Raw genomic sequence first — 20,198 nt, forward strand, 5'->3', positions numbered from 1 at the left:
GCCTGACAATTAGAGTCATTTGCAAAGTGCCATGGATGTAGATTGCGCCACGGCAATAATAATTTGGTGCAAGTTTAGTCGCAGTATGCTTCCTAGTCTTTACGCGGTTTAATTTATTTAGATTTATATCCTGCTTTTTGACAAAATTCCTCAAAGTGACTGGTTCCTTTTACTAAAATAATGATGCTAGAATAATGGAATCTGCAGAAATATCTACAGAAAATATCCAAGTAAGCAGTCATGGGGAAATCAATCACACTTGTTGCAATTTTTATGTGGCATTCATTCAGCAGTGGCTCCATTCTTGTCACCCTGATAGCATCATTGATTGAAGTTCTCACTGCCCACATAGTGAGAGTTTCCACAATCCAGGGTGGATATCACCTTAGTGGGGTGTGTCACCCCAATTCAAAATCACACCAGCTTAGTTGGAGGTGTGGGTGTTTCCCAAGCCATTAAGGAGGCACAGCAACTGCAGAACACATTTTCTTACATGCCACTGTATGGCACAATGATGAATGATAGCAGTAGCTGGAGGTAGAGAGGGAAAGGCAAGTTGGGAATGAGGTCAGCACAGTATACGCAGACAAGAAGGACTGGCTCCATCAATATGTTTGGATCACATCCATCTTGCCACTATCTTCCTCGCTCATCTGCTGCATCATGATAAGTACTTTGATGCTGGTTTAAAGCAACCAAGTCAAATACCAGGAATGATTCATCCCCCTTGTACAGTTTTGAAGCAGTTATTTCCCATATTCTTTCTGTTCCCTTCACTAGCATCTTACCTACATATTGGAGAAACAACTGGCTTCTCCTCAATAGGCTGTTCCAAGGAAAGGAAGGAAAGGCAAAAGATAAAAAGATAAATTAAACATGATCCTTCTCTAGTCCTTTTGCAAGCTCTCATTTTCTCAGTTGCTTCCCTATACAAAGCCACTAGTTCTAGGCATTCAGGTGTGTTGAGATAGACCATTTGGCCAGTAGGAGCTGTCGCATTAGGGTGGATGAGGCAAATTCAGGCTGTGCAATTAAAGCTGATAAAACGGCAATCTGCCCTCTGCCAGACCCTTTCTGCTGCCTTCACACTTATGACATGGGGGTGCCACTGCCTGGCAGTTTCCTCCTCCTCAGTTTCTGTTGCCATTGTAGTACTCAGCATGGACAAGGACTGGGGGCATCACTAGAATCAGTGGCTCTGGGTTTCCTTCCTGTTGGCATTCCTGCCTTCTGCACTACCCATCCCAACAGGCACCAGCTAGCACTGATTTCGTGCACCCCGGTCCCTTAAAAAACAGGTGCCCTTTTTCCCCCCTACAGCAATGTGCCTAAAAGAACCTTTACCTAGTTGGCCTTTGCAAGGGTTGGTGGGCTTCTGTGTCTTGGCTACTTTCTTATCACTTTCATGTTTTTTGAGAAATAAATGTTAATACCTTCTTCCAATGATGTTGTCTTCTTGTTTCTTTAAAGGTGCAAGGAAATTTTTGTGTGAGGGGAAACAATACTTCAGTCAGCAAGGGTTGCTTGGCCAAATTGCCCCAGGGTGTCACATAATCTCGGTCAGATGCCTCCATCAGAAATCTAGCCACCTATTCTACACCTGCTGGTATTTCTTCATCAGGCCCAAGGGCAGTTCCACACAGAAGACATTACAGAAATGAAGCCTCAAGTTACCAACCAACACCCGGAGCACAGTGCTCAAGTGGGAACCTGGCCTTGCAGTTGGTTCATTTTATGATGAAGGTAATCCATCAAAGCGACCAAGGCTGATTCAGTTCTGAATTCAGGTCTGAACCTAGAATTTAATGAATCTAGAAAATCATTTTCATCCAGAAATGCCTACAGTTGCTTCACAATCACCCTTTCCATCTCCTTTGGCAAAAAAGAGGTGTCAGTGACCAGTCTATAGTTTTTGCATTCTGTTAGGTCTAGAGTGGGCTTTAAAATAATTTTTAAAAAATGCATTTTCTAAAACAATAACAGAGAGCATATTTAACCCCCTCCCTTTCCCTCCCACCCCCCTGTCCCACTTAAAGCTTCATACCAAATACAGCATGTATACATATACCATATGCTTCCCTTCCACACTTTTCCTGGTTCCTTTTACTTTTCTACTACTCCACATAATCCACATCTTTTTAATCATCCAATTTGGTATCAACTAAATACTCTATCTATTTCAACTCTGCTGGATTTACACGAGGCCTGCTAAGCTATGTATTTGTCTTGAAATAGTTAATAAACCTTATCCATTCCTACTTATATTCCTTATCTCCATTTTCTCTTATGCTGTTCATCAGGCTAGCCAGTTCAGTATATTCCAACAAAAAAGGCTTTTATGGGTATGTTCGTAGCAAAAGGAAGAACAAAGAAACAGTGGGATCACTTAGAGGAGAAGATGGTGAAATGCAAACAGGGGACACAGAAAGGGCTGAACTCCTCAATGCCTTCTTTGCCTCAGTCTTCTCCGATAAAGAAAACAATGCCCGACCTGAAGAATTTGGAGCAAATGATTCAGCAGAGGAAACACAGCCCAGAATAACTAAGGAGATAGTACAAGAATACTTGGCTAGTTTAGATGTATTCAAGTCTCCAGGGCCAGATGAACTGCATCCAAGAGTATTAAAAGAACTGGCAGATGTGATCTCAGAACCACTGGCAGTCATCTTCGAGAATTCCTGGAGAACAGGCGAAGTCCCGGCAGACTGGAGGAGGGCAAATGTTGTCCCTATTTTCAAAAAGGGGAAAAGAGAGGACCCAAATAATTACCGCCCAGTCAGTCTGACATCAATACCAGGGAAGATTCTGGAGCAGATCATTAAGCAAACAGTCTGTGAGCACCTAGAAAGGAATACTGTGATCACCAATAGTCAGCATGGATTTCTGAAAAATAAGTCATGTCAGACTAACCTGATTTCGTTTTTTGACAGAATTACAAGCCTGGTAGATGAAGGGAACGCAGTGGATGTAGCCTACCTTGATTTCAGCAAGGCATTTGACAAGGTGCCCCATGATATTCTTGTAAAGAAGCTGGTAAAATGCGGTCTTGACTATGCTACCACTCAGTGGATTTGTAACTGGCTGACTGACCAAACCCAAAGGGTGCTCATCAATGGTTCCTCTTCATCCTGGAGAAGAGTGACTAGTGGGGTGCCACAGGGTTCTGTCTTGGGCCCCGTCTTATTCAACATCTTTATCAACGACTTGGATGATGGACTCAAGGGCATCCTGATCAAATTTGCAGATGACACCAAACTGGGAGGGGTGGCTAACACCCCAGAGGACAGGATCACACTTCAAAACGACATTGACAGATTAGAGAACTGGGCCAAAACAAACAAGATGAATTTTAATAGGGAGAAATGTAAAGTATTGCACTTGGGCAAAAAAAATGAGAGGCACAAATACAAGATGGGTAACACCTGGCTTGAGAGCAGTACATGTGAAAAGGATCTAGGAGTCTTGGTTGACCACAAACTTGACATGAGCCAACAGTGTGACGCGGCAGCTAAAAAAGCCAATGCAATTCTGGGCTGCATCAACAGGAGTATTGCATCTAGATCAAGGGAAGTAATAGTGCCACTGTATTCTGCTCTGGTCAGACCTCACCTGGAGTACTGTGTCCAGTTCTGGGCACCACAGTTCAAGAAGGACACTGACAAACTGGAACGTGTCCAGAGGAGGGCAACCAAAATGGTCAAAGGCCTGGAAACGATGCCTTATGAAGAACGGCTAAGGGAGCTGGGCATGTTTAGCCTGGAGAAGAGGAGGTTAAGGGGTGATAGCCATGTTCAAATATATAAAAGGATGTCACATAGAGGAGGGAGAAAGGTTGTTTTCTGCTGCTCCAGAGAAGCGGACACGGAGCAATGGTTCCAAACTACAAGAAAAAAGATTCCACCTAAACATTAGGAAGAACTTCCTGACAGTAAGAGCTGTTCGACAGTGGAATTTGCTGCCAAGGAGTGTGGTGGAGTCTCCTTCTTTGGAGGTCTTTAAGCAGAGGCTTGACAACCATATGTCAGGAGTGCTCTGATGGTGTTTCCTGCTTGGCAGGGGGTTGTACTCGATGGCCCTTGTGGTCTCTTCCAACTCTATGATTCTATGATTCTATGATTCTATTTTACACTACCATTCTTCCTTAGTGAGTACTACACTTGTTCTCCACCTTTGTGTCAATAAGGTTCTAGCTGCAGTACTGGCATAATGTAGTAAACTCTTTTGTTTTTTGGGACCTCCATTGTTACCATCCCCAAGAGGAAAATCTCAAGTGTTTGGGGGACTGACAGTGTACGCCACGCTAGTTTCCGGATGGGGGCAGTGAGCAAGTGTGCACACTCATAGATTCAGGAGCGTCTTCAGATTTTATAGACTTGGACTTTGTGGAGAGGCTGCATATGGCCATGCAGAGGTTGGAGCCCCTGCTAGACGTACAGACCATTGATGGGTGGCCCTTGCTAGCTGCACGTGTATCTGAGGCTATGATGCCGGTAGGCCTGGGGTTGCCGAGCCACAGAGAGACAATCGCATTCCACGTCACAAGGTTGGCAACTCACCCTGTGGTGCTGGGAATGACGTGGCTATCCCGGCACAATCCTGTGATCGCTTGGGGGCAGAAATCCATAACCTTTGCCTCAGCCTATTGCCGCCTACACTGCCTAGGTGGAAGGGGGCCAGAGAGGGCAGAGGTTGGAGGGGCAGAGGCCCTAGGAGCCCTCACGGGGAACGAAGGACAATTACCCCCTCCCTACAAGGCCTATCAAGATGTGTTCTGTGAGAAGGAAGCTGATAGATTACCACCCCATAGGCCTTATGACTGCAAAATCGAATTGCTGCCAGGGGCCCAGCTGCCCATTAGTTGTCTTTATTCCATGTCAGAAGCAGTTTGCCAAGCTGAAGGAATTTCTAAAGAAGAATTTGGCGCATGGCTTTATCCATCGTTCTAAGGCTCCTTGGAGTGCACCTGTGCTTATCGTGAAGAAGAGGAACAACTCTGAGCTGCGCCTCTGCTATGATTACAGGAGGCTGAACCAGGTGACGGTGCCCAATCGCTACCCCCTGCTGGAGTGGTTGAGGTCAGCAAAGATCTTCACAAAGCTTGATTTGAGGGGGGCCTATAACGTGATAAGGATAAGAGAAGAAAATGAGTGGAACACCACCTTTTGTACCATTTAGTCATGCATAAGCTGACTCTGTCAGAGCAGAACTACACCATCTGGGAGAAGGAATTGTTTGCTACATGGGACACTCTGGAGACATGGTGACACTTCCTGGAGGGGGCACAACATAAAGTGGAGGTGCACACCAATCACCGTAATCTAGAACACTGGCAGACGGCTTGGTGTCTTAACCAGAGGCAGATAAGGTGGGCACATTTCTTTGCCAGATTCAACTTCAGAGTGCAGTATGTGGTGGGCCCTCAGAACCAAAAAACAGATGCTCTTTCACGGAAACCGGAGTATCTGGAAGAGGCTACCCTAGTGCTGAGGCACATCCTCAGACCGGCTACAGATAGCAGTGGTCTCAGCAGCTGATGCTCGACTTCCAGAAGCAAACTGCTGAGGATGGGTTTGCAAGGGAGAACATAGAGGCAATACAGAGATGGGATAGTGCTGCAGAAGGCTTTGCTGAAAGAGGTGGATTGTTGTATAAGGGAACAGCGTTATATGTCTCAGAGGAGGAGCTCCATGCCAAGGTTTTGAAGCTGTATCATGACAGCCCCATTGCAGGGCATTTTGGGCAGTACAAAACCTTATTCTGAGTGATGAGACCGTTTTGGTGACCAAAGGTGAAGGAGGAAATGAAAGAGTATGTGAAGGCGTGTGAGATGTCAACGGGCAAAGAGACCCCGCGAAGTGCCTGCAGCACTACTCCAACCACTTCCTACATCTCAAGGACCATGGGAGGCAATAGCTATGGACCTTATCACCGACCTGCCTGAGTCACAGAAGCATACGGTGATATGGGTGGTGGTGGACTTGTTCTCAAAGATGCCGCATTTTGTGCCCTGTAAGAAGTTGCCCTCGGCACAGGAGACGGCTCAACTTTTCGTGGAGCATGTGTTTAAGCTGCATAGATTGCTCTAAGGGTCATCTCAGACAGAGGAACACAGTTTACCTCCCAGTTTCAGCGAGCCACCCACAGACCAATGGAAAGTCGGAAAGGACGAACGCGACCTTGCAACATTATCTGAGGTGTTATGTGAACTATCAACAGGATGATTGGGTCAACAAGCTGGCTCTAGCAGTGTTTACAGTGCTGTAGACCCATCTACACAACAGTCTCCCTTCTTTGCCAGCCTGGGAAGTCACCCCACGCCTTTCCAGGACAGGAAGACAACATGTCAGTCCCAGCTGCGGAACATCTGGCAGAGGAATTGGCGGCTCTACGAGAGCAGTTGGAACAGGTGAAAGACGCATATAAGAGGGAGGTGGATAAGCATAGAAAACAAGGCAAGGAGATAAGGGTGGGGGACCAAGTGTGACTGTCTACAAAAGGATGGTGCCAGAAGTTGGACCTTCAGACCGTGGGGCCATTTGAAGGAGTGGAACAAATTATCCATGTATCATTCAGGCTTTGTTTGCCCACCTCCATGAAGATACACTCTATATTCCATAGGTCCTTATTGTCACCCATGAACCCTGCACACCCGTATCAAGCGCCCAAGGAGGCACCCCCCCCCCACACAACCAATCATTGTGGAAGGTGAAAAGGAATATGAAGTGCCACAGTTGCTGGACTCTGGCTGGAGGGGAAGGAGATTGCAATATTGAGTATCTTGGAAAGTTTATGGGAATGAGGGAAATTCTTGGAAAGGTTATGGGAATGAGGAAAATTCTTTAGAGGATTCCAAAAATGTGCATGCCCCTAGGTTACAGGTAGAATTCCACCGCAGGTGCCTCAGCAAGCCGAAACCCAGAAGGGTGGAGGGAGGAGGAGAAGGCAGTGGAAGAAGATGGCAAAAGTGAGGCTGAAGGGCAGCATAGTAGGGAACTCTCAAGAGGAGGAAGAAGAGAGTGAGAATGACTGGTGGGAAAACACAGACAGGGAGCCTCAGGAGGAGGGGGAGCAGGAGGAGGAGGAGGATTATAGGGGAGTGGTGTTGTTGTGAACACACCAGCCCAAAGCAAAGACATACTGCCTGAAATAGAATGCAGGCAGATGCAGAGGGAGCAGAGAGTATACAAGCAGAGAGGCTTGTATACTTCTCAAACAGTTGAAACAGGGGGTTGTCTACATGCAGCTTATCTGCTTTGGCAGAGCAGGCTGGAGGCAGCCAGCCCTCACAAGAAGCACAGTCATGCCCAGCACAAAGGAGAGCGAGTAGTTCCTCACAGGAAGAGGAGGCAACTCATACCATTAGTCCCAAAACTAGGTGAATAGGGAAAGTCCTAGAAAGAAAACAAGCCCCAAAACATAAGGGTCAGAAGTTCAGGATATTCTTCAGAAACCAGAAGGGCTCTTCAGAGTCAACTTGACTGTGATGAACACATACTCCAATAGAGCAGTCAGAGACTAATTGCTGCTTGCAGTAAATGTACCAGTTAATTAAGTCTTGTGTGCTGTTATTAAGCAGGATGCCAGCCCACACCTGACAAAGGCACACGGGAACAGCACGGGCGTAGGAAGGGGGTGGGGGGGCGGTCTGCCCCGGGGCTGACAAAGGGGGTGACAAAAAGGCAGACAGTGAGGGGCTTGCCTCGTCACCGCCACACACTGCGGAATGGCTCATTGCTGCGTGCACGGCGGATCATCCTGCCCCCCCCCAGCTCGTCCCGCCCATGCAGCTAACTACGCCACTGGGGCACAGATCGCCATTCCAGTCTTCTTGAAGCAGCACCACTCCCAACACCCTATTGGAGGGATTGGTCTCCACCACCATGCTGGGAGTCGGCATGGGCTAGATACTCCTCTGAGTTGCTCAAATGCCTGCTGAGCCTCTGCTGTCCTCAGGAAGGGTTTTATTTTACCCTCAAGGAGTCCGTAAGAGGCGCCGTGAGCCTGGAGTAGCCAGACACAAACTTGTGATAGTAGTTCGCGAACCCCCAAAACCTTTGCAAGTCCTTTTTGGTTTTGATCTCCTTCCACGACACTACCACCTGCACCTTGGCCAGATCCATGTGCATTTCACTTGGCGTTATATGGTACCCCAAGAACTCTACTTCTGAGACGTGGAACTGGCATTTCTCCAACTTTGTGTAACGGCAATGCTCTCTCAGCCTTCGTAGCTCTGTCATGTGATGTACATGCTGTTCTGGGTTCTCGGAATAAATCAGACGATAACAAATGACTTGCATATCCACCAGGTTCTCCAACACATGGTTGATGAATGCTTGCAACATCACTGTCCCTGATTAAAACCCAAAAGGCATGACCAAGTATTTGAAACTGCCATAACTGCAGAATGTTGTCTTCCACTCATCTCCCTCCCTCATACGTCTCAAATTGTAAATGTAAAGGTAAAGGGACCCCTGACCATTAGGTCCAGTCGTGACCGACTCTGGGGTTGCGGCGCTCATCTCGCTTTATTGGCCGAGGGAGCCGGCGTACAGCTTCCAGGTCATGTGGCCAGCATGACTAAGCCGCTTCTGGCGAACCAGAGCAGCGCACGGAAACACTGTTTGCCTTCCCGCCGGAGCGGTACCTATTTATCTACTTGCACTTTGATGTGCTTTCGAACTGCTAGGTTGGCAGGAGCTGGGACCGAACAATGGGAGCTCACCCCGTCGCTGGGATTCGAACCGCCAACCTTCTGATCAGCAATTCCTAGGCTCTGTGGTTTAACCCACAGCGCCACCCGCACCCCCCTTAAATCCAGCTTTGTGAAAATCTTTTGTTATGTACTGAGTTGAATAGGATCCAAACTGCAGCAGTCTGATTGGTCCTAGAACAATAGGATCCAAATTGCAGCAGTCTGATTGGTCCTAGAACAATAGGATTCAGAATGCAGCAGTCTGATTGGTCCTAGAACAATAGGATCCAAATTGCAGCAGTCTGATTGGTCCTAGAACAATAGGATTCAGAATGCAGCAGTCTGATTGGTCCTAGAACAATGCAGCAATATGATTGGTTGGCAGGAACCACCCAATCATGCTCCAGATATAAGTGAATCCACAACCTGATTGGCTTACAGTAGAATTCCAGAATTAGCCAATCATGTGCAGCCCATTGTGCAAATAATGTATATAAAGCAGATACTTTGAGGGGACATTCATTCATTCCTCCTCACCACTATGAGCTGAATAAAGAGCATGAAATCACTTTGCGACTCTGAGTATATTTCACTGGCGACGAAGGTGGGATCCCGCTGAGCTGACTGCCACACACAGCACTGCAGCACCGCCACCTGCCGCACCGCTGCCTCGCACCATGTATCCAGGCTTCAGCTCCGGGACACAAGGAACTCAGACTGGCAACCGACAGCAGCTTCTCGCCGTTCAACCCAGCATCTGGAGACTGGGAAGCATACGTGTCAGAGTCACCCGTGGTCCCAGCTCACAAGAGACCAAAGTCCACTCCAGCTTATGTACAAAAGCTTTTATTGAAGAACATTAGTAGCTTTACATCCGAGGTCCGTGACCCTACGTCTGTTACCCTTAGACCGCTGAAGTCCCCTCTGAGTCACTCCCGCCTCGACACCAGTTTAAGAGGCTTGTACTGGTCCACCTCTTTCTCTCTTTCCTTTTCCGCAGGGTCTTTCTGCCCCCCTGTGTTCTCTCCCTTCGGGACTCTCCAGAGGCTGAATCCTCTGCCGCCTCCTCCCCCCTCCTTCGGGCTTTGGGACCAGGCTCCTCCCCAGGACTCTCTTCATTTCCGCGCGCCTCCCATTTTGAACTTGGCGCGCGTACGTTGCTCCTGACCTTCCTTTCGACAGTTACACTGCCCTCAATACTACTTTCCTCCCCTTCCGGCAGGACGTTTTGCCCTGATCTCCTTCCCCTCTCTGCTTCCTGTTCTGCTCCTTCTGACACACTGGTCACTCCTCCCCCCTCACTCCGTTCCAGCGGAGCAGCCGGTCTCGCTCTCCAACTCCCACTGGGGGTTCCCCCTTCGTTTCCCTGCTCCTGACTGCCTCCCCCTCTAGCTCCCCTTGGCTTGACCAGAGGGGCTCCCTTTTGGGAGTCCTCCGATTCACTGGACGGACTCATGGACAATCTTGGGTCATTGTCATCCTCTTCCTCGTCAGTCTGGAATCCTTCCCCCTCACTCTGCGTCTCTCTCCCTGAACCCCTGACAATACGCCTCCCGTTTCACCTTCCTCCTAGAAGCCAAAGGGGTCACCGATGAAGAAGACGCCAAGAAGAGGGCAATATTCTTCAGCGTCTGCGGAGAGGAGACGTTTGAAATCGCCCGGGCTCTCCTTGCGCCTGAAGATGTCGCTACTGTTCCATACAAAACAATAATGGAACAACTGAAGGGGCACTTTTCGCCACAGCCCTCAGTGGTGGCTCGTCGAAATGCCTTCTACGCAAAGCGGCAAGCCCCTGGGGAAACCATAACTGGGTTTGTGACCTCTCTCCGCCAAGCCGCCCGGTTCTGCAACTTCTCAGAGCTGGAGAACATGCTTCGTGACTGCCTCGTCGGTGGCCTGAAGGATGAGAAGCTACAACGGCGCCTCTACGCTAAGAAGGACCTAACGTTCCAGGTCGCTCTGGAGGAGGCCCTGGCAACGGAAGCTGCCAAGAGATCGACACAAGAGGCACGGCCGAGCCTACCATCCCAACCGAGGGTTCACCACGAAGACCTCACCGACGACTCAGGATCTGACAGGGAGCAAGTGCACCGACTACAGCAGCACACTCAAGCAGCCCACATACCACAGCTGCCTCGACGAGAAGGAGGGAACTGCGCAAGCTGCGGGGAAAGTCACGAGAGGAGGACCTGCCGTTTCCGCAACGTAGAGTGCAGGCAGTGCAGAAAATTGGGACACATCACTCGGGTGTGTCAGGCTCAGCCCACCCGACGCCAGGCATCAGATGACCAATCCAAGAGCCCCAGGTCCCGGGGCCCAACGCACCAAGGCAACTCGACGGAGCTCACGGACTTCCAGGTATACCAGTTGCCCTACCCCAACGTAGAGAAAATTTATGTAGAGGTACGGATAGAGGGGGCCCCATGCCGCATGGAGCTTGACACGAGTTCAAATCTATCCATAATCTTGGCAAGGACCTTAAGGAAAATGTGTCCTACTGGGGGTCCCAAACTCAGGCCGGCCCCATTCACCCTCCGGGACTTCCAGAAACGTAAGGTCCCCACAATGGGGGTGGGGACCTTCAGGGTGCAATACCGAGGGCGGACGCGGCAACTGGACTTGCTTGTGGTCAAGGGCCCCTACATTAGCTTACTGGGATTGGCATGGTTTGGACCACTGGGGCTAGCCATCACCGGGGTGAACCACACTACCTTACAAGTGGACGTGGATGCCATATGCAAGGAATTTCCAGAAGTTTTCGATGGGAAATTGGGACAGTATACGGCCCCCCCCATTGCTCTACAGCTTGACCCCGCAGTACGACCGGTCAGGCTAAAGGCCCGCCGGGTCCCGTTCGCCCTGAAACCCCGTATAGACGAGGAATTGGACCAGCTTGTGGAGCAAGGAGTGCTGGAGCCAGTGCCTAATGCCCCCTGGGAAACCCCAATCGTCACACCCGTCAAGCCTAATGGTTCAGTCCGCATCTGCGCAGACTACAAATGTACCATAAACAAGGCCCTCATGGCCCATGCATACCCAGTGCCAGTGGTCAGCCATGTCCTTGCCACCCTGGCTGGGTCGAATTTTTTTGGCAAGCTGGACTTGGCCCAAGCATATCAACAGCTTCCAGTAGATGAGGCCACAGCAGAGGCACAGACAATTGTGATGCACAGAGGAGCGTTCAGGGTAAAGCGGCTGCAATTCGGTGTCAGTGTGGCACCAGGCATATTCCAGAATTTAATGGACTCACTCCTTAAAGGGATTCCTGGCGTCACCCCCTTCTTCGATGATGTGTTGATTGCCGGGCCCACACCAGAGGAGTTTGAGGACCGCCTCCGCACCGTTCTGCACCGTTTCCAGATGGCGGGTCTCAAGGTGAAGCGGGAAAAATGTCTACTAGGAGTGCCTCAGGTGGACTTTCTGGGATTTATGGTGGACGCAGAAGGGGTCCACCCAACTGGGGACAAGGTACGGGCCATTTGTGATGCCCCAGCACCCAAGAGCAAGACTGAACTTCAGGCCTTCTTGGGACTATTGAACTTTTACCATTCCTTCCTTCCCCACAAGGCGGCGGTAGCGGAGCCCCTACACAGACTCCTGGACAAGCGGGCCCCTTGGGTGTGGGGCCAGCGCCAGGAGGCTGCATTCCAGGTAGTCAAGGACCTGCTTGTCTCAAACTCGGTCTTGGCACACTTTGACGAGAGGCTGCCGGTGGTGCTAGCATGCGACGCCTCGCCCTATGGCATTGGCGCTGTCCTGGGACACCAACTCCCGGATGGGAGAGAGGTACCGGTAGCATACTTTTCCCAGACACTCAACGCAACCGAGCGGAACAACTCGCAAATAGACAAGGAGGGGCTCGCAATCGTGAAGGGAGTAAAAAAATTCCATGATTTCTCGTACGGGCGGCCCTTCACCGTGGTGACGGACCACAAGCCGTTGCTTGGCTTGTTTGCTCCCGAAAAGCAGACCCCCCAAGTGCTGTCTCCTCGTGTCCTCAGGTGGTCAATTTTCCTTGCCAGCTACCAGTATGCACTGATCCACCGCCCGGGGAAGGCGATGGGCCATGCGGACGCCCTCAGCAGGCTACCACTACCGGAAACAGGCCCCGACCCAGCACCTGCACAAGAGGTTATGAGCCTGGAGCTGCTTCCTGACTGCCCCATTCAGGCACAAGAAGTTGCACACCATTCCAAGAAAGATAGGGTCATCTCCCGGGTCCTGGACTGGGTGTGGAGGGGATGGCCCAGCAGCAGTCCTGGGCCAGAATTCGTCGGCTACACAACCCGCAAACATGAACTGTCGGCCCACAAGGGGTGCCTGTTATGGGGAAGCAGGGTTGTTGTTCCCCAGCCCCTCCGCAAAAGGGTCCTCACAGCCCTACACGAGACACACCCAGGGGTAGTAAGAATGAAGGCCCTGGCCAGGAGTTATGTGTGGTGGCCAGGGATCGACGGAGAGATAGAGGCCTGGGTCAAACACTGCCAGGCCTGCCAAGAATCCCGCCCAGATCCCCCAAGGGCCCCAGTCCAGTCCTGGGAGTCCACCCGAGCACCCTGGTCACGCCTGCATGTGGACTTCGCTGGCCCCTTTCAGGGGAAAACATTCTTCATAGTGGTGGACTCCTACACCAAATGGCTGGAAATCGCACTGGTACCGTCCACTTCTACATCCGCAGCCATCCAGGTACTACGCAGGCTCTTTGCAACCCACGGGCTCCCTGACACTCTCGTCTCAGACAATGGGACTGCATTTACGTCAGGAGAATTCCAAACCTTCACAGTGCAGAACGCCATCCGCCACATCCGTTCGGCGCCATTCCACCCTGCCACGAATGGCCAAGCAGAACGCATGGTGCGGACAACCAAGGACACCCTTCGCCGCATGACACAAGGGGATTGGGAGTACCGCCTTGCCACATTCCTCCTAGCACAGCACAGCTCAACAACTGGCCGGAGCCCCGCTGAACTACTAATGGGTCGGCGCCTTGCAATCAGATTGGACCGCCTTCACCCCGATAGAGCTCAGGATGAGGTAGTGGTGGGGGAAGGCAGGAACCCCCGGATCTTCAAGGCCCAGGACCCAGTGTACGCAAAGAATTTTGGGGCAGGCCCAGCATGGGTACCTGCCACAGTCACCAGGGTCACTGGCCCCGTGTCGTACGAGGTGCTAACGGATGGGGGGCAATGCTGGCGCCGCCACTGCGACCAGATACGGCGACGATTCCCGGGAGAAAACCAGGAGGAGGAAAGGTCAGAGGAGTCCCAAGGGAACAGCGGGGCAGTGAGGCCCATAGAGCAGGAGGGGGCAGCAGGAGAGGCAGAATCAGTAAATACAGAGAGGACCTGCGAGGCCGAAAGGACACCGGAGCCAGAACCACAACTGAGCGAGCCGGTTGCGCCAGACCAAACAGGCCCATCACAGCCAGCATCCTTGGAACACGAGCCAGAACCTGAACCCCGGACCAGGGAACACCCCAGGCCGCAACGCACACGTAGGCCGCCGGCGTACCTCGAGGACTATGAATGCGACCTCCCGGGCAGGACTGGAACTTAGAGGGGAGGGGTGTTATGTACTGAGTTGAATAGGATCCAAACTGCAGCAGTCTGATTGGTCCTAGAACAATAGGATCCAAATTGCAGCAGTCTGATTGGTCCTAGAACAATAGGATTCAGAATGCAGCAGTCTGATTGGTCCTAGAACAATGCAGCAATATGATTGGTTGGCAGGAACCACCCAATCATGCTCCAGATATAAGTGAATCCACAACCTGATTGGCTTACAGTAGAATTCCCGAATTAGCCAATCATGTGCAGCCCATTGTGTAAATAATGTATATAAAGCAGATACTTTGAGGGGACATTCATTCATTCCTCCTCACCACTATGAGCTGAATAAAGAGCATGAAATCATTTTGCGACTCTGAGTATATTTCATCTTTGCAGACCTCAACCTCTCTAGCAAATCCCCAATGCATGGTAAGGGATAGCGATTGGGCACCATGATGCGGATAATCTGGTGAAAGTCCATGCAGAGACACAGTTTGGGTGTGTCTTTTTTCTTTACAAACAGCATGGGAGAGCCCTCTGGCGCCTTGGATGGCTGGGTAAAATCCCGTGCCAGGCTCTTCTTGAGAAACTCCTTGAGAGATGTCAGCTCCTTCTCAGACATCAAATAGACATCGGCTTCTGGGCATCCGAGCCCCCGATAGCAAGTCTATTTTACAGTCATAAGTTCCATGTGGAGGCAAACTGTCTGCCTCCTTCTCACAGGACACGTCCCAGTAGGCCTTGTATTGGGGTGGCAACTGCCCTTCCTCTCCCATTAGGGGTCCCAATACTTCCACCCCCCTTGCGGCGGCTACTACTGGGGCTTCAATACCTAAGCAGTAGGTATTTTCCTTGGTTTTATTTTCTGGGAAATCTGCTGCTCGCTGAGAAGGAAATTCGAGGCAGCCTGCTGCAGGAGTGCATTGGAGTCCATAGATCACAGTTTGACAGCTGGGTCAGTCCAGCAACAAATGGAGCTGCAAACCCATTGGGAACTCGCTTTTGATCTCCATAGAACCTTCAACGTCCTGGTAATCCCCAAGACATACCATACATACCATACATAAACTTTACGTATTGCAAGGTGATCCTATCTGGTACCTTAATTGAAGGGGGAGAAGCTACCAGGAAAGGGAGGTAACACACGTGCCACAATACTACTTTTACTCCTTAGGCAATAACTGGTTTTCTGTGACACAGTATGTTATTGTGCAATATGATTGCTATTGTAGATGTGGAAAACTCCAAAAAAGAAAGTTAGAAGAAACTAATCATGTCAAACAAATTAAACAAGGTAAGGCTATCAAATTATTTCTCCCCTGTTGATCAAACCCCTTAATGCAGGAAAGTACTACTACTCTGTCACAACGAATACCTCTCCCCTCAAAAATAGAGTAAAACAGACCACCATATGTGTATGTGATTATTGCTCTGAATTAAAGAGAATTAAAGAGAGAGGTCCAATGGAAAAGCTTTTCCTGATGCAGCGCTAGGATTCAATATTGCAAACAGAACATGTTATCAAGGTTTACGTATTGCAGGATATTTTACAAGCACATCTTGACCCCATAGCTTACATTTAATTAAAATGGCCACAACTTCCAAGAAGCAGCCTCCCTGTTTTTCACAATTCTTCGTTTCCTCATACAGATGGCACACCCATCAGAGTGTTTTTAAACTGCCACATAAAGGACATGTCTCCATAGGGGTGGAAATAAGCCTATGAAAAGGTGCACCAGACAAGACTCCTGCTGCTCCCAGAGAGAGGTGACTGAAGCAAAGGCAATTTAGGCTTACCAGGAATGTAAGTAAAAGTTTTTGTTCAGATAATCATAAAGTGTAGAGTTGGAAGGGTTCCAAGGGTCAACTAGTCAACCTCCTGCAATGCAGGAATCTCATCAAAGTCTCTCATTCTATTTGAAACCATACTGGACCCTACTTCATTTGCAAATGTCCTAGTAGTTGTGCTATTTGTCACTTCCTGTGCAGGGGTCAGCAGAGAGAGAAAGAGAGAGAGAGAGAGAGAGAGAGAGAGAGAGAGAGAGAGAGAGAAATGCTGTCTTTCAGTGTGTTTTAGGGCTGCGCGATATCAGGTTTATAACATCACAATATATTACCAGCTAAATACCACAATATCTCAGTACATCACATGATGTATCTGCAGCTGCAGAGGGCCTTGATGGGCTCTTGGAGAAGTGACCCTTTCTCACTTTCCTTAATACTCCAGCAGTGGGGTTGGGGAGACCTTTATAAAAAGTGTAAAATCAATCTATAATGAGCAGACGGCCAATATAATTGTAAACAACACATCAGAAAAATGTATGACATATAAAGGGATGAAGCAAGGTTGCTCAATGTCCCCGCTGTTATTTATATTAATATTAGAAGTACTGGCTCAAAATATAAGGATTAACAATAAAATCAATGGAATAACAGTGGGCCAGCAAAATTTCAAATTGAAAGCATTCGCGGATGACATCATATTAACCTTAGAACAACCCAGAATGAGCATACTGGAAGTGACAGAAGAGATAAGTAGATTTGTAAAATTGGCTGGCTACAAACAAAATAAAGGGAAAATAAACATGCTGCTAAAAAAATAAAGAATAATCAAACAAAAAAAAGACATTGAATCGGAATGTGGGTGGGAAATAGAAAAAAAAATAAAATCTGGGGATTTGGTTAACAATAAAAAAACATAATACCTATCAAGACAACTATTTAAAAGCTTAGAAAGAAAGAAAGATTTGGAAATATGGGAGACAATGAAGCTATCACTGTTTTGGCCATCAAAATGTATGTCCTTCCAATTATAAATGATATCTGATGTTTCATAGAGTGGCAGAAAAAAGTATTAAGGTTCATATGAAACCCAGAGTAAAATTTAAAATTATGCTTGATGAAAAGAAAGAGGAGGTTTGCCCTGCCAGACCTTCAACTTTACTTCAAGGCATCATGCCTATGTTGGATAAAAGATGCTCTCTGTTACTGTTTTTGAAAATGCAAAAAAACAAAACAAAACAAACAAAAACCTTCAGCAGTGGAATGAAACCAGCTTGCTTTACAACAGATAAATGATGGAGTCATATATATGTAATTTTGGAAGTCTCCATGATGGATGTTGGAAACACAATACAGCAACTGAGCAAGTTGCAGTGGAGAAAACTAGGAAAATATTAAGCAGCATGAGATTTTCATGTATTCGTGAATGTTTCTGGGATGGCACATCAAACCAATGTACTGCATTTTCTGTTTTCCAGGTAAACAGTGGGGGAAATAGCATCACAACTGAAGAAAATTTCACTTCATATATTTATTTCATTGGCATATGCTTGGTGCTTCAGATCAGGAAACAATGAGCTGGTTTACTCAAATGCTGCAAAACTTGATTAGTTTTCCTTATTTAGAAGAATACCTGATGTCAGTGGTTCACCCTTGGTGGTTTCGTAAGCTTCTGATTTTGCTTTGTTCATTAATGATAGATATATATTTGGTTGGCTGTGCTTGCTCATTTGGGCTATATGTTTACATGAAGATGAATAAGCACCAAGAAACTGGTCCTGATAGCAAAATTTGGGAAAAGCCAAGGAAATTTATTGCTCATATTACAAATATATATGGAAAGATATGGCATGGTGAGTAAAAGTTTCTTTCATAGCAATAATTCTTCCTTATGAGTCACTATAATTTCATAGGACGGGATCAGAATTTCAGGGTTGAAGCAATGGAACAATAGCTGCCACAGTGAATCCGGACTGGACCTCTGAACCCCTCTCAGAGTCACAACAGCTACAAGTTTGGGTTGCCTACATAAGGATCAAAACAAAGGCATGGCTATTTATTTATGTACAGTGGTACCTCGGGTTAAATACTTAATTCGTTCCGGAGGTCCGTTCTTAACCTGAAACTGTTCTTAAACTGAAGCATCACTTTTAGCTAATGGGGCCTCCTGCTGCTGCCATGCCACTGGAGCACAATTTCTGTTCTTATCCTGAAGCAAAGTTCTTAACCCAAGGTACTATTTCTGAGTTAGCAGAGTCTGTAACCTGAAGCGTCTGTACCCTGAAGCATCTGTAACCCAAGGTACCACTGTATGTACACAAACTATGGAATTTGCCAGCACAGGATGTGGTGATGGCTACTAATTTAGATGGACATGGTGAGAAACAGGATGGTTTAATACAGAGGCCTTTGGCCTGATCCATAGGACTCTTTATATGTTCTCAATGCTTCCCACAAGTCTCATGTTACTGTAAGTGTTGAAACTTAAATCAGAAATACACGACTAAAACCAAGTTTGGGCCATAAGGATGAGACCGTGTAAATTAAAAAAGTCTCAGAAAAATTTAGTATAACTTTAACAACATATTAAACTGTCTCAAGGGCTAAACCCTATATAAAAGCTTAAAGTAGACTAAAACAGCAAAACACAGTTTTAGCTCACTCAACGTCTGGGCAAAAATGTTTCCAGCTGTGCTCAAAAGGAAGCAAGGAAGGAACATTCCACGAGAGGAGAAATCCCTTCATTCATTAAGGGACCACCACAGAGATATGATGACAACCTAGCATCCAGAATGCTGGAGCATATTGTCGTCGTTGTTTAGTCATTTAGTCGTGTCCGACTCTTCGTGACCCCATGGACCAGAACATGCCAGGCACTCCGGTCTTCCACTGCCTCCCGCGGTTCGGTCAGATTCATGCTGGTGGCTTCGAGAACACTGTCCAACCATCTTGTCCTCTGTTGAGCCCTTCTCCTTGTGCCCTCAATCATTCCCAACATCAGGGTCTTTTCCAGGGAGTCTTCTCTTCTCATGAGGTGGCCAAAGTACTGGAGCCTCAGCTTCAGGATCTGTCCTTCCAGTGAGCACTCAGGGCTGATTTCCTTAAGAATGGATAGGTTTGATCTTCTTACAGTCCATGGGACTCTCAAGAGTCTCCTCCAGCTTCATAATTCAAAAGCATATAACAGAGCTTTTAACCTGATCTTAAATTTCATTTTTTTCCTGAACCACTCATGATTTCCGCCAATAATGGTTGCGATATTTCTTTGTTGCATTTCGTATTATTTTCAGGTTATGAAGTTACTGGCATGGAACATCTCCCTAAAGGACCAGGGATTATTATTTATCATCATGGAGTTGCTCCTCTCGGCTATGCCTTATTTGTGGCTAGATATTTTTAGAGACGGGGAGAGGGTGCTTTTCATTAATTCATCGTTTGGGGAATTGGATACCAGGTAAACTATTTAAATTTAACTCATGTAAAATATGACAAAAATCAAATTAAAATTAAAATTGAATTTAACTCATGTAAAATATGACAAAAAACAATGCTATAAGCTTTGAAACAATGCTATAAAATATAAAACTATATATCAGGAAAACAGGTGAAAAACAACTGATAAATGAAATAGCAGCAACAGGTGAAATAGTTTAGTTAGTGCAGATGAAGGTATAATAATAGTAATAATTTATTATTTATACCCCGCCCAGCTGGCTGGGTTTCCCCAGCCACTCTGTGCACATTCCAACAAAAGATTAAAAATACTTTCTCACCATGTCTTTACTAGTAAGACAAAATGAATTTAGGCTGAATTATTATTTCCAATTCACAACTGAATCAGCAGAAATGGTTTCCATGCAGAAATTCTATGCTTTGTTGTACAACTGTTGTACCTCTGTATTCAGACACCACTGGGTGGCAGCTGGGATGGGGTGGGAGCTACAGCTAAGGAAAAGGGCAGAAGCCCAAGTGAAGCCCAAAAGACATGTCCGTGGCTTTCATAGCAAGTCCAACCTATCACCAAATCTGCACACAGATCCCAGAAAACATGGCCCCACCCAAACACATGGCCAATCAAGCACTCCCACACACAGCTTTTATGCCCCCATGTGACACTGCAATCAAACACATGTGGCACCCTTGCTGTACTGGTCATGGCCCTCCACTGCCTCTCC

At 47.8% G+C, this 20,198-nt stretch overlaps 2 long non-coding RNA genes and 1 pseudogene across 3 annotated transcripts in view; 2 read left to right on the forward strand and 1 right to left on the reverse strand.

The window, feature by feature from the left end:
* The first annotated feature begins 250 nt into the window (after positions 1-250).
* The window catches only part of LOC309349078, a 41,208-nt gene continuing 21,260 nt past the window's right edge, over positions 251-20,198 (forward strand). Inside the window, exon 1 of the long non-coding RNA XR_014159673.1 lies at positions 251-434. This is a non-coding gene — a long non-coding RNA (uncharacterized lncRNA). The remainder of the gene's footprint in view (positions 435-20,198) is intronic.
* LOC309349122 overlaps positions 735-20,198 on the reverse strand; it is a 128,562-nt gene continuing 109,098 nt past the window's right edge. Inside the window, exon 3 of the long non-coding RNA XR_014159734.1 lies at positions 735-1,227. This is a non-coding gene — a long non-coding RNA (uncharacterized lncRNA). The remainder of the gene's footprint in view (positions 1,228-20,198) is intronic.
* Positions 15,895-20,198, forward strand: part of LOC309348866 (DGAT1/2-independent enzyme synthesizing storage lipids-like) — a 17,142-nt pseudogene continuing 12,838 nt past the window's right edge. The window contains exons 1-3 of the transcript XR_014161539.1: positions 15,895-16,045; positions 17,502-17,876; positions 19,314-19,477. The product of XR_014161539.1 is annotated as a DGAT1/2-independent enzyme synthesizing storage lipids-like (transcript). The remainder of the gene's footprint in view (positions 16,046-17,501; positions 17,877-19,313; positions 19,478-20,198) is intronic.

The sequence above is a fragment of the Podarcis erhardii genome (genome assembly GCF_964252035.2).
Source record: "Podarcis erhardii genome assembly, chromosome: 8".
Lineage (NCBI taxonomy): Eukaryota > Metazoa > Chordata > Lepidosauria > Squamata > Lacertidae > Podarcis > Podarcis erhardii.